The sequence below is a fragment of the Equus asinus genome, chromosome 6, assembly GCF_041296235.1.
Source record: "Equus asinus isolate D_3611 breed Donkey chromosome 6, EquAss-T2T_v2, whole genome shotgun sequence".
Lineage (NCBI taxonomy): Eukaryota > Metazoa > Chordata > Mammalia > Perissodactyla > Equidae > Equus > Equus asinus.
In genome coordinates this window covers 41,225,448-41,239,252 of record NC_091795.1, presented here as the reverse complement: position 1 = coordinate 41,239,252, position 13,805 = coordinate 41,225,448, and the positions used below count along the sequence as shown (strand labels likewise).

Here is a 13,805-nt window from a genome sequence, read left to right as displayed (position 1 = left end):
TATTAATAATTTACTATAGTTGCTTTATCACGTATCTATCCACCTAGTCATCTCTTTATTCTTCCATTAATCCTTCTAATTTTTTGGATGCATTTTAAAGTAAACTGCAGACAGAAAAACATATCTACCTAGATATGTTGAGCATCATGGCAGAGTGAGGGCACTCAGAAATCTTTTTTTTTTTTTTTGAGGAAGATTAGCCCTGAGCTAACTGCTGCCAATCCTCCTCTTTTCACTGAAGAAGACTGGCCCTGAGCTAACATCCATGCCCATCTTCCTCTACTTTATATGTAGGATGCTTACCACAGCATGGTGTGCCAAGCGGTGCCATGTCCGCAGCCGGGACCCAAACCAGCGAACCCTGGGCCACCAAAGCAGAATACGCACACTTAACCACTGCACCATTCGCCAGCCCCAACACTCAGAAATCTTCCCTCTCCAATATACAACCAGGAAAACATCCATGCTCCAACAGAGGACACCCAAACTTAACACAGAAAACGTCAGCGAGATCCACGCAGCCATAAGACAGAGGACAGACAGGCCAGAGCTCCCCTCAGAGGAGCTGGAACAGGGTAAGAGAATCTTCGCTCCCTCCCCTAAAGATGATCGAGACCACAGGAGGATCCGTGAGGGAAGGAACCGGGGAGGGAACAGTCGTTCACGGGACTTTCAAGGACTCCTTAGGGCCCTCGCAGCCTAGAAGGAAGCCCTCTACCAGGGCGAAAGCTTTCACATGGGGTGGGGGGGGGGTGACCTCATCAAGCCAACACCCCATGAGAGCAGAGGGAGAACACGCAGGAGAAAGCGCTCCTTGCCCCAACCACTCAGCGGGGCTCCAGCCCCTAGGATTTCTGCAGAAGGCAGAGGGCTCAGAATACACAGCTCTTGACCGCGCCCCCAGTGGCAATAGGTGGTAACTGCGACCTAATAACGCCAGGATGCGAAAAAACAGAGCCTCTAGCAACATCAAACACTGTATTACATCTCCAGACCAGAAAAACCTATCTACCTAAATTCGAGTAATTTTTTTAAAACGAAAATAAGGGTTAATGAGTGGATCATTATATTTTTTAGAATAGTTTTAGATTTACAGAAAAATTGTGAAGATACACCCACATTCAGCTTCCCTATTATTAATATTTTACATTAGTATGGTACATTTGTTCACAACTAATGAACCAATATTGATACACTGTTATTAACTAAAGTCAACACTTCATTCAGATTTCCTTAGTTTTTACCTAATATTCTTTTTCTGTTCCAGGATCCCATCCAAGATACCATATTCCATTTAGTCACCATGTCTCCTTAGTGTCTTATTTTGACAAGGACAGTTACTCAGGCTTTCCTTGTTTTTGATAACCTTGATTTTTTGAGGAGTACTGGCCAAGTATTTTGTAGACGGCACCTCAGTTTGGGTTTGTCTGATGTCTTTCTCATGGTTAGATTGCGATTATGGGTCTGGGGAGGAAGACCACAGTGTTAAAGTGAGGTTCTCACCACATCACATCCTGGGTACACATTATCAACATGACTCACCACTGTTGATGTTGACCTTGATCTCCAGGTGGTTTTGATCTCTAAGGTGTTTTTGTCACGTTTCTCCACTGTCATGTTCCTCTCCCTCCACCCTTTACATGTTGTACAATTTGGAAGGAATTCACTACGCACAGCCCACACTTAAGAAGCGGGGAGTTATGCTCCACCTCCTTGAGGGGGTGGTATCTACATAAATTATTTGAAAATCTTTTGTACAGGAGATTTGTCTATTCTCCTCCATTTATTTGTTTATTAAATCATGTATATATAGTGGACTAACTATTTTAAGCTTTGGGTTGTAATCCAATACTACTTGGTTTTGTTGCTCAATTTTTTCTGGTTTGGCCATTGGCGGCACTTTCAGTTGTCTCCCGTGTCTCTTTGACAAACACCTATTACCGTGGGGCTTTATTTCTTAAGCACCTTTTTGCTTTCTGGCACTACAAGATGTTCCAGGCTATTTCCTGCACCAGTTCTAGAATCAGTCATTTCTCCAAGGAGCCCTGGTTCTTTTTATTGGAGAATGATATTAGAAACCAAGATCTGGGCACTCAGTGTGCTCATTGTTACTTTTTTCTTTCTTTCTTTCTTTCTTTCCTTCCTACCTTCCTTCCTTCCTTCCTTCCTTCCTTCCTTCCTTCCTTCCTTCTTTCTTTCTTTCTTTCTTTCTTTCTTTCCTTCTTTTCTTTCGTTCTCTCTTTCTTTCTTTCTTTCCTTCCTTCCTTCCTTCATTCCTTCCTTCCTTTTTCTTTCTTTCTTTCTTTCTTTCTTATTGAGGAAGATTAGCCCTGAGCTAACATCTGCTGCCTATCCTCCTCTTTTTGCTGAGGAAGACTGGCCCTGAGCTAACATCCATGCCCATCTTCCTCTACTTTATATGTGGGATGCCTGCCAAAGCATGGCTTGCCAAGTGGTGCCATGTCCACTCCTGGGATCCAAACTGGTGAACCCCGGGCTGCCAAAGTGGAATATGCAAACTTAACCACTGTACCACCAGACCAGCTCCTTGTTTTTGCTTCTTGACCCTCTTAGAGGGCAAAGCTTGGGAATATATCTGTGTATACACACGTCTATAATTATTTATCTATTTATCCCTCTGTACCTATATTAAGCTACACATGAGTTCATATGCATGTCTCCAATTCTAATCCTTTATTGCTTGGTTCATTCTGGCCTTCTGCCCTACTCTTGCTTATCTGTGATTCCCTACTCCAACAGCAGGTTTCATACAGTGAAAGGAATACTGCCCTTACAAGACAATTGAGTTGATTACTTCTTCAACAGTTTCCAGGAAGTAAACAGCTTTATCTTCAAGCTACCATGAGTTGTTAGAAAGTCCTGCCATGTTGCTATTGTTATCTGCTAAGTAAAATGTCAAGGCTTTCTTTTGGTCAAACAGCCTTTTTAATGTGTGATAACTGCCTTTTTACTTTGTTTGACTATCTTGTGTAAGTACATGACAAAGCAATTCCAAAGTATGTTGTATAGCACATAGTTTGCTTTGGCTGAAGAAGAATGTAGAAAAGGTGTACTCTCTGTTTATTGCCAGTAATCCATGTTGCTACCTTATTTTCTAAAAGGACTTCTGGTTGTTTCGGCATATCCAAGTGTCTGATGGATAGGATACAGAAGTAGCACATTTAATAATATCATTAATCTTTTTATATACAGCAGACTTTAACTCTAAAAACTGTTTTTGGTAACATATTTTATAGAAGGAATCTTGTATCTTCATCAAATGTCAAAAATCCTTCATCTTCTACCACTAAAAATAGTTGGCAGTCTCTAGCAATATTTTTTTCAAGCTTCCTCTTTCAATTTTTGCGTAGACTCAAAAGTAAAAGGAATTATCTTCTTGAAATATTTTTATAAAGTCTATTGCTTTGAAATTTGATTAATAAGAACAGAATGGGTTCGAGATATCTCATTTTTCTCTGAAACTTTCTCCTTTTATTGATAGAGTATATTCTCTATTGTACCTGAGTCGAAGTTGTTTCAGCACGATGTTGTTCCACGTGATGTTGGTTTTCCTCCTCAGAAATCTCTGGGGTGGCAAGGTTGATATTCTCCTGTAAGTCATCCTCACAAAATGTGAAGATTCCCAAATAGGATTTTTTTCTTAAAAGACTCAAAGCTAAACAAAATTAAATAACTAAAAATTAAATATAGTTCTTAGAGATTATTCTGTTTAATGTTATGAATGCTAAAATGCCAAGCTAGTCCACAAAGATTAAAATTCTGATATAATCTGTCTTTATTCTTTTTTTCTAGTACATTTATATTTTCATTTAAGAACCTATTTAGGGGCCGGCCCTATGGCTGAGGCGTTAAGTTCACACACTCTGCTGTGGTGGCCCAGGGTTTCACAGGTTTGGATCCTGGGCTCGGACATGGAACCACTCATCAGGCCATGCTGAGGCGGCGTCCCACATAGCACAACAAGAAGGATCTACAACTAGAATATACAACTATGTACTGGGGGGCTTTGGGGAGAAGAAGGGGAAAAAAGGAAAGAGGAAGATTGGCAACAGATATTAGCTCAGAGCCAATCTCTAAAACTAAAAAAAGAAGCTATTTGGGGCTGGCCCAGTGTCGCAGCAGTTAAGTTCACACATTCGACTTCGAATGCCCGGGGTTTGCTGGTGCAGACCTATGCACCACTTGTCAAGCCACGCTGTGGCAGGCGTCCCATATATAAAGTAGAGGAAGATAGGCACAGATGTTAGTTCAGGGACAGTATTCCTCAACAAAAAGAGGAGGATTGGTGGCAGATGTTAGTTCAGGGCTAATTTTCCTCAAAAAAAAAAAACAAACCACAAAGAACCTGCTTAATCTATTTATTTTTGAATAGAGAATACATTTACATGGCTTTAAAAATCAAAATAATACAAAAAGGTACACTCTGAGTATGTTCACTTCCACCCCAACTCCCCTCTCCCTCCCCTATAATTAACTCGTTTTATAATTTATTGGGGATCTTTCTAGTATTTAATATGAGTGTAAGAAAATCTAAATATATATTTCTATTTCCCCCTTTTATTATACAAAAGGTAACATAATATATACTTTTTTCTGTTCTTCACTTTGCCTTTTACTCAATATATTCTGGAGATCCTCTCACATCATTATACAGAGAAATTTTCATTCATTTTTACAGCTGAATCTTATTCCATTGTGTGGATGTACCATAGTTGTGTTTAACCAGATCTCTGCTTATAACATTTGTATCTTTTCCAAATTTTGTTATAATCAATGCTGCCATGCATAACCTTGAACATAAGTTGTTTCATACATGAGAAGTCTATTTGAGGTAAAATTCCAGAAATGAGATTATTGGTCAAAGAGTATAAGAGCATTCGTGATTTTCAAAGATGTTTCCAAATTGCCTTCCATAGGGTTGTAATATTTTAGGTCCCAGTGAGCAATGCACGAGTTCCTTGCCATGGGCCGCCCCAGTGGCGCAGCAGTTAAGTACGCACATTCCACTTTGGTGGCCCAGGGTTTGCCGGTTCAGATCCCAGGTGCGGACATGGCACCGCTTGGCAAGCCATTGCTGTGGTAGGCGTCCCACATATAAAGTAGAGGAAGATGGGCACGGATGTTAGCTCAGGGCCAGTCTTCCTCAGCAACAAGAGGAGGATTGGCAGCAGATGTTAGTTCAGGGCTAATCTTCCTCAAAAAAACAAAACAAACAAACAAAAATAAGAGTTCCTTGACAAAAGTATATGTCATCATATATTTGGGCTTTTGGGCAATCTGATAGATGAGAAATGGCATGTCAATTATGTTTTAATTTGCAGTTCTCATATTATGAGTGAAATTGAACATCTTTCATGTGTTTAAAGCCCTTTTTGTATTTCTTTTTCTGATAATTGTCTTTTCATGTTCTTTGCCTATTTTCATATTGGATTACTTATCCTTTTTGTCTTGATTTCAAGGAGATCTATATATTGAGGAGATGAGCCCTTTGTCAGATTTCTGAGTTGCAAAATTTTCCTATTTTTCTCTGCCTTATAACTTTGTCTACTTTTTTGCCACCAGAAGTTTTTGGAGTAAAATATATCAATCTCCTCTTATTTGCTTTCAATCATAGAAAGGCCTTCCTCACTCCAATGTTGCAAAGAAATTTGTCCATATTATCTTCTACTATTTTTATGGTTTTCTTTTTTCCCGTATAAATCTTTGCTCTATCTGGAGTTTGTTTTGATATATATAGTATGTGGTATGTATTCAACTTTATCCTTTCCAGACGGATATCCAATGGTCCCAACACAATTTATTAACATTGAGATGCCTTCTTCATCATAGACTAAATTCTCCTACGCTTTCCATCTTTTTCTGGATTTTTCTATTCTGTTTCCTTGTCTGTATCTACTTGTGTGCCACAAGCATACCATTTCTTTCTTTATTTTTGGGCCCATAATCAAAACTTTATTGAAAAACTGACACTAAAAGAGGAGATCACTGTTGTATACCTTATAGAATTAAACATAATTACATTATCTTGGTAGATTAACTAGAATTACTGAACTGATAAGGCTTTCTGTGATGTAACACAAATTCAGGAAGTTGTGTGGATCATTAGTGTTGCTTTCTTCTAAATGAACACCGTTCTGTGAGTCTGGCCTTTCCTCCCGTCAGCTGTTGAACAACCCACACAAAGAACCATTGTCTGAGCATGGCTGGAAACCGGGAATCTTGCAGCAACCTGGACGTCCTACATCCATAAAAGAAGAACTTGGACTTTGAACTAGCCATTTCTTTTTATATTTTTTTCTTTTCCTCTTCCAAGGATGGAGGTAGGTAGTAAATCTCTAACCAAGGCATGCCGATCCTTTCGCAGGGCCTGCCCGTCCAGATCTCTCAAAACCACACCATTTCAACAGTATGTTTGTGGTAGGACTGAGCTCCTTTTATTGCTTTTCTTTTCAGAATCTTTCTGTCCATTCTTTTTTTTCTTTTTTTCCTCTTTATTTGGAAATAATTTCAAATTTAAAAATAATTGCAAAAATAAAAATAGTACAAAGAGCAGACATATATCCTTTACCCAGAATCACCTATTAACATTTGTTTCATTATTTTATTAACGTTTGTTGTATTTTATCTGCTTTTTTTCTCTCATATGTAACTTTTTTGCTGAATCCTCTGAGGACAAGTTTTGTACCACATGTCCCTTTTACCTCTAAATACCCCTAAGTGTGCATTTCCTAAGAATAAGGATATTCTCTCATATAATCACAGTATAAGTATCAGCTTCATAAATTTACATTGATACGATATTTTTATCCATTCGACCATTCATATTTCATCTTTGCCATTTGACTCAATAATACCCTTTCTCCATTTCTCCCACCTCCGGTACAGGATCCAATCTACTGCCAGAGATACATTGTTTCTAACTATTCTACCTTGTTTCAGCCAGAAAAAAAATGTTTTGTTGGTATTGTTATTGAGATTCTGTTAAAAATATTTCACTTATTTAGGGAGAATTAACATCTTTCTGATGAATCTTCCTGTTAGAGAACATTTTGTACTTTTCCATTCAGGTCTACTTTTGTGTTCTTTGGGAAAGTTTTAGTTTTCCTTATATAGGTTTTTCACATTTCTTGTTCAAATTTATACCTATGTATTCTGTCTTTTATGCACCTATTACATATGGCCTTCTATTTATGTCTTCTAACTTATTATCATTTAACTATGAAAACTATGATTTCAGAATATTTATTTTATACCACTGACCTTACAGAATTTTCTTTCTTTCTTTTTTTTTTTTTGAGGAAGATTAGCCCTGAGCTAACATCTGCCGCCAATCCTCCTGTTTTTGCTGAGGAAGACTGGCCCTGAGCTAACATCCATGCCCATCTTCCTCCACTTTATATGTGGGACACCTGCCACAGCATGGCTTGCCAAGTGGTGCCATGTCCACACCCAGGATCTGAACCGGCACACCCCGGGCTGACAAGGCGGAACGTGCAAACTTAACCGCTGCACCACTGGGTTGGCCCCCAGAATTTTCTTAGTTTGTAGCAGTTTTCAGTTGTAATCTCTATTATTTTGCCTGTATTATTACTTACATTTTTAATAAACACTTATTGGATCAAAAGGGATACAGTTTTATCCCTAAATTATCTATCTTACACACTTTCTTTTTTTTTTTTTTGAGAAAGATTAGCCCTGAGCTAACATCCGTGCCCATCTTCCTCTACTTTATATGTGGGATGTCTGCCAGAGCATGGCTTGCCAAGCAGTGCCATGTCTGTACCTGGGATCCCCGGGCCGGAGTGGACATGCAAACTTAACTGCTGCGCCACCGGGCCGGCCCCTCTTACACACTTTCTTAATGTTGTATTAACTTAGTTTATTCCTCCTATTTACTTGAAATCTCTTAACAATTGTTTTGATATTTAAAATTAACAGCCTTTACAGTCATCATTAATTACCTCAGAATTTTACTCTTGCAAAAATACATCAAAGTGTAACAAAATATCAACATATAAAGCACATAATGAATATTTCCATTCCAAGTTAAATCTTGCATGATTATTCGTATTTGAAGTGAATATTCAGATATCCATGATAATTGTAAATCACATGCCTCATTTGTATTATTGACATTGTTAAGCTGATTATATTGATGGTAACCTCTAATTCTCAGGGAAACTGACACTAACATCTTCTAATCTGGGGAGTGGGGCCCCTGCAGAGAGTATGGTAAGTAGGGATAGAAACCCCATCGATTCAGAGAATCAGGCAGTGGCAGGAGGATAACGTGCTCCACAACCAAACAGATCCATACAGGAGAAAACTTCTTACAAACAGGGAAACGTGGAGTGATCCTGTGAGCTATGGACATGCTGCATTTGAGCTGTAGATCTGAGATGAAGATTCAACAATAGCAGGACTGGATGGGGAGCAGGGTTTAGATAATCTACACATTCTGTCCTTGGCATTTTTTAATTCTTGTCCTCTATTCTCTCTTGAACTTACTTCAATTATACTTTTGCATCCATCATTCCACTGAAACTTCTCACGTGAAGGCCATCAAAGACTTCTATGTTGTTAAATCCAGTCACCGGTTCTCTATCTACTTGACCCATCAGGAGCCTGTGATATATCAAGCATACATTCCTCCCTGACTAGACTTCTAAGACACCATACTCTCCTGATTTCCCTCCTACCTCCATGGTCACATCTCAATCCAGGGATGTCAGATTTAGCAAACAAAAATACAGGATCCCCATTTAAATTTTAATTTAAGATAAACAACAAATAATTTTTGTATAAATATGTGTCAAATATTGCATGAGGTAATTATACACTAAAAATTACTCATTTTTTATCTGAAATTAAAATTTAACTGGGCACCTTTATTTTACCTGGCAACCCTATCTCTGTCTCCTTTTGCAGTTCCTCCTTATCTCCCCAACTTCTTCTCTTCTCCATCTACATTCACTCCCTAAGTGAGCTCCTCCTGTTTTGAGGCTTTAAAAAACTATCTATCTGCTGAGAACTCTCAAATTTATACCATCAGTGCAGAACTCCCCTCTTTATTCCAAACTTATATCCATCACTTGACGTCTCCTCTTGGATATCTAACAGGCATCTCAAGTTAACATCTCCCAAACTGAACTCTTGATCGCCCTCCAAAGAATCCTGTTCCTTCTGTAGCCTTCTCCATCTCAGGAAATGGCAATTCTACCTCCCAGTTGCTCAGGTGCAAAGCCTTGGGGTCACCATCTATTATTTCCTTTTTTGTACACCCCAAATCCACTTCCTCAGCAAATCCTTTTCTCTTTCTCTTCAAAATATATCCCCAAATGAATCAAGTCTCATCATTTTCCCTGCCACCACCCTGGTCCAAACTCCCATAATCTCTCATCTGTATTACAGAAGTAACCTCCTCATTGATCTTCCTGCTTCTCCAATTTATTGTAAAGAATGATCCTAAGTCCAAGCAGATCCCTTAGGCTTAGATCCCTCCAGTGCTTTCCTTTTTCTTAATAAAAGGAAAAGTCCTACAATGGCCTACGAGGCCCTATACAAATCTGCTCTTCCATAATTTCTCCTCTCCAAATTCTCTCTACTTTCTAACATGACTGACACTACCCTGGCTTTTTCCTGTTCTTCAGACAAACCAGGCACACTTGCACATCAGAGCCTTTGCACCTGCTGATTTCTCTGCCTGAAATATTCCTCCTCTATCTGCATGGGTCACTCTCTCACCTCCTACAGTTTTCTTCTCAAATATTGTGCTTTCAGTGTGGCATTCTCTGGTCACCTTACATTAAATTGCAAGCACCCTCCTCCCCAGCACTCCATATTTACCATCCTTGTTTTATTTTCCTTTGAAGCTTATCACCATCCAACATACTACAGGTGTTACTTTGTTTTGGGGGTCTGTTTTTCCCTGCAAGAATGTAAGCCTCAGGAAGACAGGAGTTTTTGCCTGTTTTTTAAGCTGATATATCTCCAGCACCTATATGCAGTGTGGACGTGGTGTCTTGGAAGCCTGATGCTTGGTCGGCACTCAATAGTCATTGAACAAATGCATAGCTACATGAATGAATGAAATCAAAGGATGCACATACAGCAGCTATCACCCAGTGACAAACTATTAGGGAATCCTAGGTCAAAGGGGACAAAAAAGAAAAGTGACTATGGAGGAGCAATGACAAGCGTGGTCTGGCAGAGGGACTGGAGCTGATTTCTTTTTTCCTCAAGCCACTGAGGGGCAGGAGCTGTCCAGCAATATTTTGCTGAATTTGGAGTGTTGCTGCAGGGAAGGAATGCTCACTTTCTGTATCCCAGCTCAGGAGCACTTGACTGCCAACCTTCCCATCAAATACGCCATGCGATCAATTCTGGCTAATGGGACATGAGTGGAGCTGCTTGCCCTCATCTTCCTGAAGACTGAAATGTAGATGGCGTGCTGGTGAGCCAGAGTGGACCATGTAGACGAGGACAACATCCTAGTTGATGGTCAAGCAACAAGATAGAAGAATTTGGGACCCTGGAAATCTCACAGGAAAGAGCCACCTACCTTTTCAGGAGAGCACATCTACTTCTGACGGAGAGAAATGCACTTCCGTCTTACTTGAGCCACCATATTTTAAGGTCTTCTTGTTGCAGGAGTTTAATCTGCTCCCAAGTAATCCAACCATTACCATGGGAGTTCCTCTCTTGTGTTTTATCTCTTCTTGTCTAGATCCCATGACTTTTTCTTTTTTGGTTGATCTTATTTTAGTGGAGAACATACTCAAGAAACTTCCTGACATAGAATATGTAAGAGAAATATTTTGAGACTTGTATATCTGGAAAGGCATTTTATTCTACCTTCATTTATGATTAATGGCTTGTGTGGGGATACAGTTCAAGGTTAGAAATCATTTTCCTTCAGAATTTCTAGGGTGGCTGTCCAGAAGTCCAAAGACTTTCTGATTATAATCCTTTGTTTTCATATGACCTTTTTCTTTGTTTTTACCTCTCCCTCTCTGGAGACTTGTAGGATCTTTCCTTTATCTCTGTTGTTCAAAATTTACAATGGTAAGCCTTGCCATGGGCCTATTCTCATCCCATTTGCTGGGTACTCAGTAGACCTTTTCAATCTGGAAATTCATGCCCTTCAATTCTGGACATGTTTCTTGAATTATTTCATTGATAATTTCCCTCCTTCTTCCCCCCTGCTCCCATTTTCTTTTCTTTTCCCTTCTCTCTCTCTTTTTAGTACTCTTATCATTCAGATTTTGGATCTCCTGGACTGGTCCACTAACATTCTTGCTTTCCTTTTGCCTTATTTTATCTTTTTTGCTCTACCATCTGAAAATGTTCTCAAATTTATCTTCCAACCGGTCTATTAATTTTCATAACAATTCTGCTATCATATTTTTAATTTCCAACTTTTTTGTTCTCTAGGTATTCTTTTTTCTAATATCTTCTTCTTGTTTTATTCATAGAATATGTTATATTTACGGTGGGAGGACTAAACAGTTATTTGAAAGCCCTCAGTCAGTGAATGGAGCTTGTTGACTTTGAACTTCCTTATAAGGTGATCTGGCTAGGCCATCTGTTGGTGAAGTCCTGATGTTAGGTCTTCTCTCTTGGGGTGGTTAGACTCCCCAGGGAAGTTTCTTCCAATCTGTGGTCTGAAGGATCAAGGCATGGCTGCCATCATTCTCAGGACTCAGTGAGGGAAACAGGCTGGTGGTTCTGCCATTAGGTATCATTTGCTCACCTGCCCCTGCGTCCTCTCCTCGCCCCTATTTGGTAGGGTATTCATGCCCTGAGCTGTACTTGGTATTCTCTGGCCAAAAGATATTGTGTTTCTCTCTTTCCAGAAAATAAACCTTTAGCCTTTGTCTTAGTCAGTTCAGGCTGTATAACAAATTACCATAGTCTGTGTGGCTAAAACATCAAACATTTATTTCTCACAGTTCTGGAGGCTGGGAAGGCCAAGATCAAAGTGCCAGTACATCTAGTGTCCAGGAACAGCCCTCTCCCTAGTTTGCAGACAGCCATCTTTTCATTGTACCTCACATGGCACAGAGTGAGAACAAGATCTTGTGTTTCTTCTTATAAGGGCACTAATACCATTCATGAGGGCTCCACACTTGCCTGCTAAACAGAGCTCCCTGCCTGTACCTTACAGCCATCTGGAGCCCTGTAATCAACATGGTAAACCTACGGAGGCAATGACTTACAGATTGATACTACAGAGATTTAAAAGACTGGCTCAAGCAATATTTATGGAATTTGTATGAAAAGGGTAAAGAGATTAATATGATGGTAAACAAAAATATACAAGACTTGGAAACAGATCCAGGAGATCAAATAAACTAACTGTGAAAATTCCACTGGAAGAGACTATAATGAAATAAATTATAGAAAGATGTCCCTAAACTAAAGAAAGACTCGAGTCTTCATGACAAAAGGGCCCACGAAATTACTGTGAAAACATGGTACATGCTCAATAAATCTTTGTGTAACCAATTAATAAATGATAAAACTGAGACCCACACCTAGACACATCAGGTAGACTTTTGAAGTTTCAAGCATACGTAAATAATCCTGTATGGACCCAGTCAGCAACAAAATGGGTCACCTACAAAATAAAAAAGAGAGCAACATCAGACTTCTAATGCCTGGGAATATGTGAAGGAAGGAATTAAAATGTGCTAAATCTCTCATAATATGGAGATGTAATAATAATAATAATATCTATTTATTGAATTAGAAAACAATGTACTAAGTGCTATATTGAGCTGCTTTATTCCACCCTCTGTGAACACAGGGATTATCTGAGCTGCTCACTGTTATATCTCCGGAGCCTAGCCCATTTCCTGGTTCACGCTAGGCACTCATCAAGTATTTGCACAATGTTGAATAAACAAGCCTATAAAGTAACCAAGGTTGAAAGACGTTAAGTGACCTAGCTAAGGCTGCATAAGTAAGAGGTGGAGCCAGGATTCCAACCAGACCTGTTTTCCTCCAAAATTCAAAGTCATATAGTTTCCCTCAAAATGTAATGTTTCCTTTTTAATATGGATGGAAAAATAAAAGTTCACACATTTATAACTTTATTTCAAAAGTAACCATTGGTAGACTAAAAATAAAATATGTAACTTCCAAATCAATAGGGAAAAAAGTAAATGGAACAAAGAGAACTTGAGTAAAGAAAAAAAATAAATGAAAAGAAGCCAAAAAGAAGCATAGAAATAGGAAGTCTAATAGAAAAGTGGGCAAAGAGCATGAGCAAATAGCTCACAGAAGAAATAAAAATACACAACCTTACTAAAACCTAAAGAGCTGAAAGAAAATTAATATGCTGAAATGGACATGCTTATATGCTATTAGTTGGAGTATAGAATTGTTCTAACCTTTTTAGGTCTGAATTCTAAATGTAGAATTCAGGTCTTCTGAAGTGTAGAATGTTCCAGTACTTTTACCAGTGTCCTGGGCTTAAAAAATTTTTTTTATCATAAAAATTTCCAAACATACACAACAAAGAGGGAATAATATAGTGGACTTCAGTATACTCATAATCCAGATTCAATAATTCCATAATTATCAAGATTTTACCACCCTTCCTTTATATATCCCTGTTTTCTCTCCCCTCCCCCTTCCTCTTCCTCCTTCTTCTTTACTTAAGTATTCTAAAGCAAATCCCAGACTTCATGTCACTTTGCTCTGTCTAAAAATTTAATCATTTTCTTACATAACCAAATACCATTACTAAACCTAAAAAATTAGCAATAAATAATTGACAT

At 38.8% G+C, this 13,805-nt stretch overlaps 1 pseudogene; it reads right to left on the bottom strand.

The window, feature by feature from the left end:
* Positions 1–5,324: 5,324 nt before the first annotated feature.
* On the bottom strand, positions 5,325–6,269 carry LOC139045594 (small ribosomal subunit protein eS27-like; annotated as a pseudogene).
* Between the last annotated feature and the right edge of the window lie 7,536 nt (positions 6,270–13,805).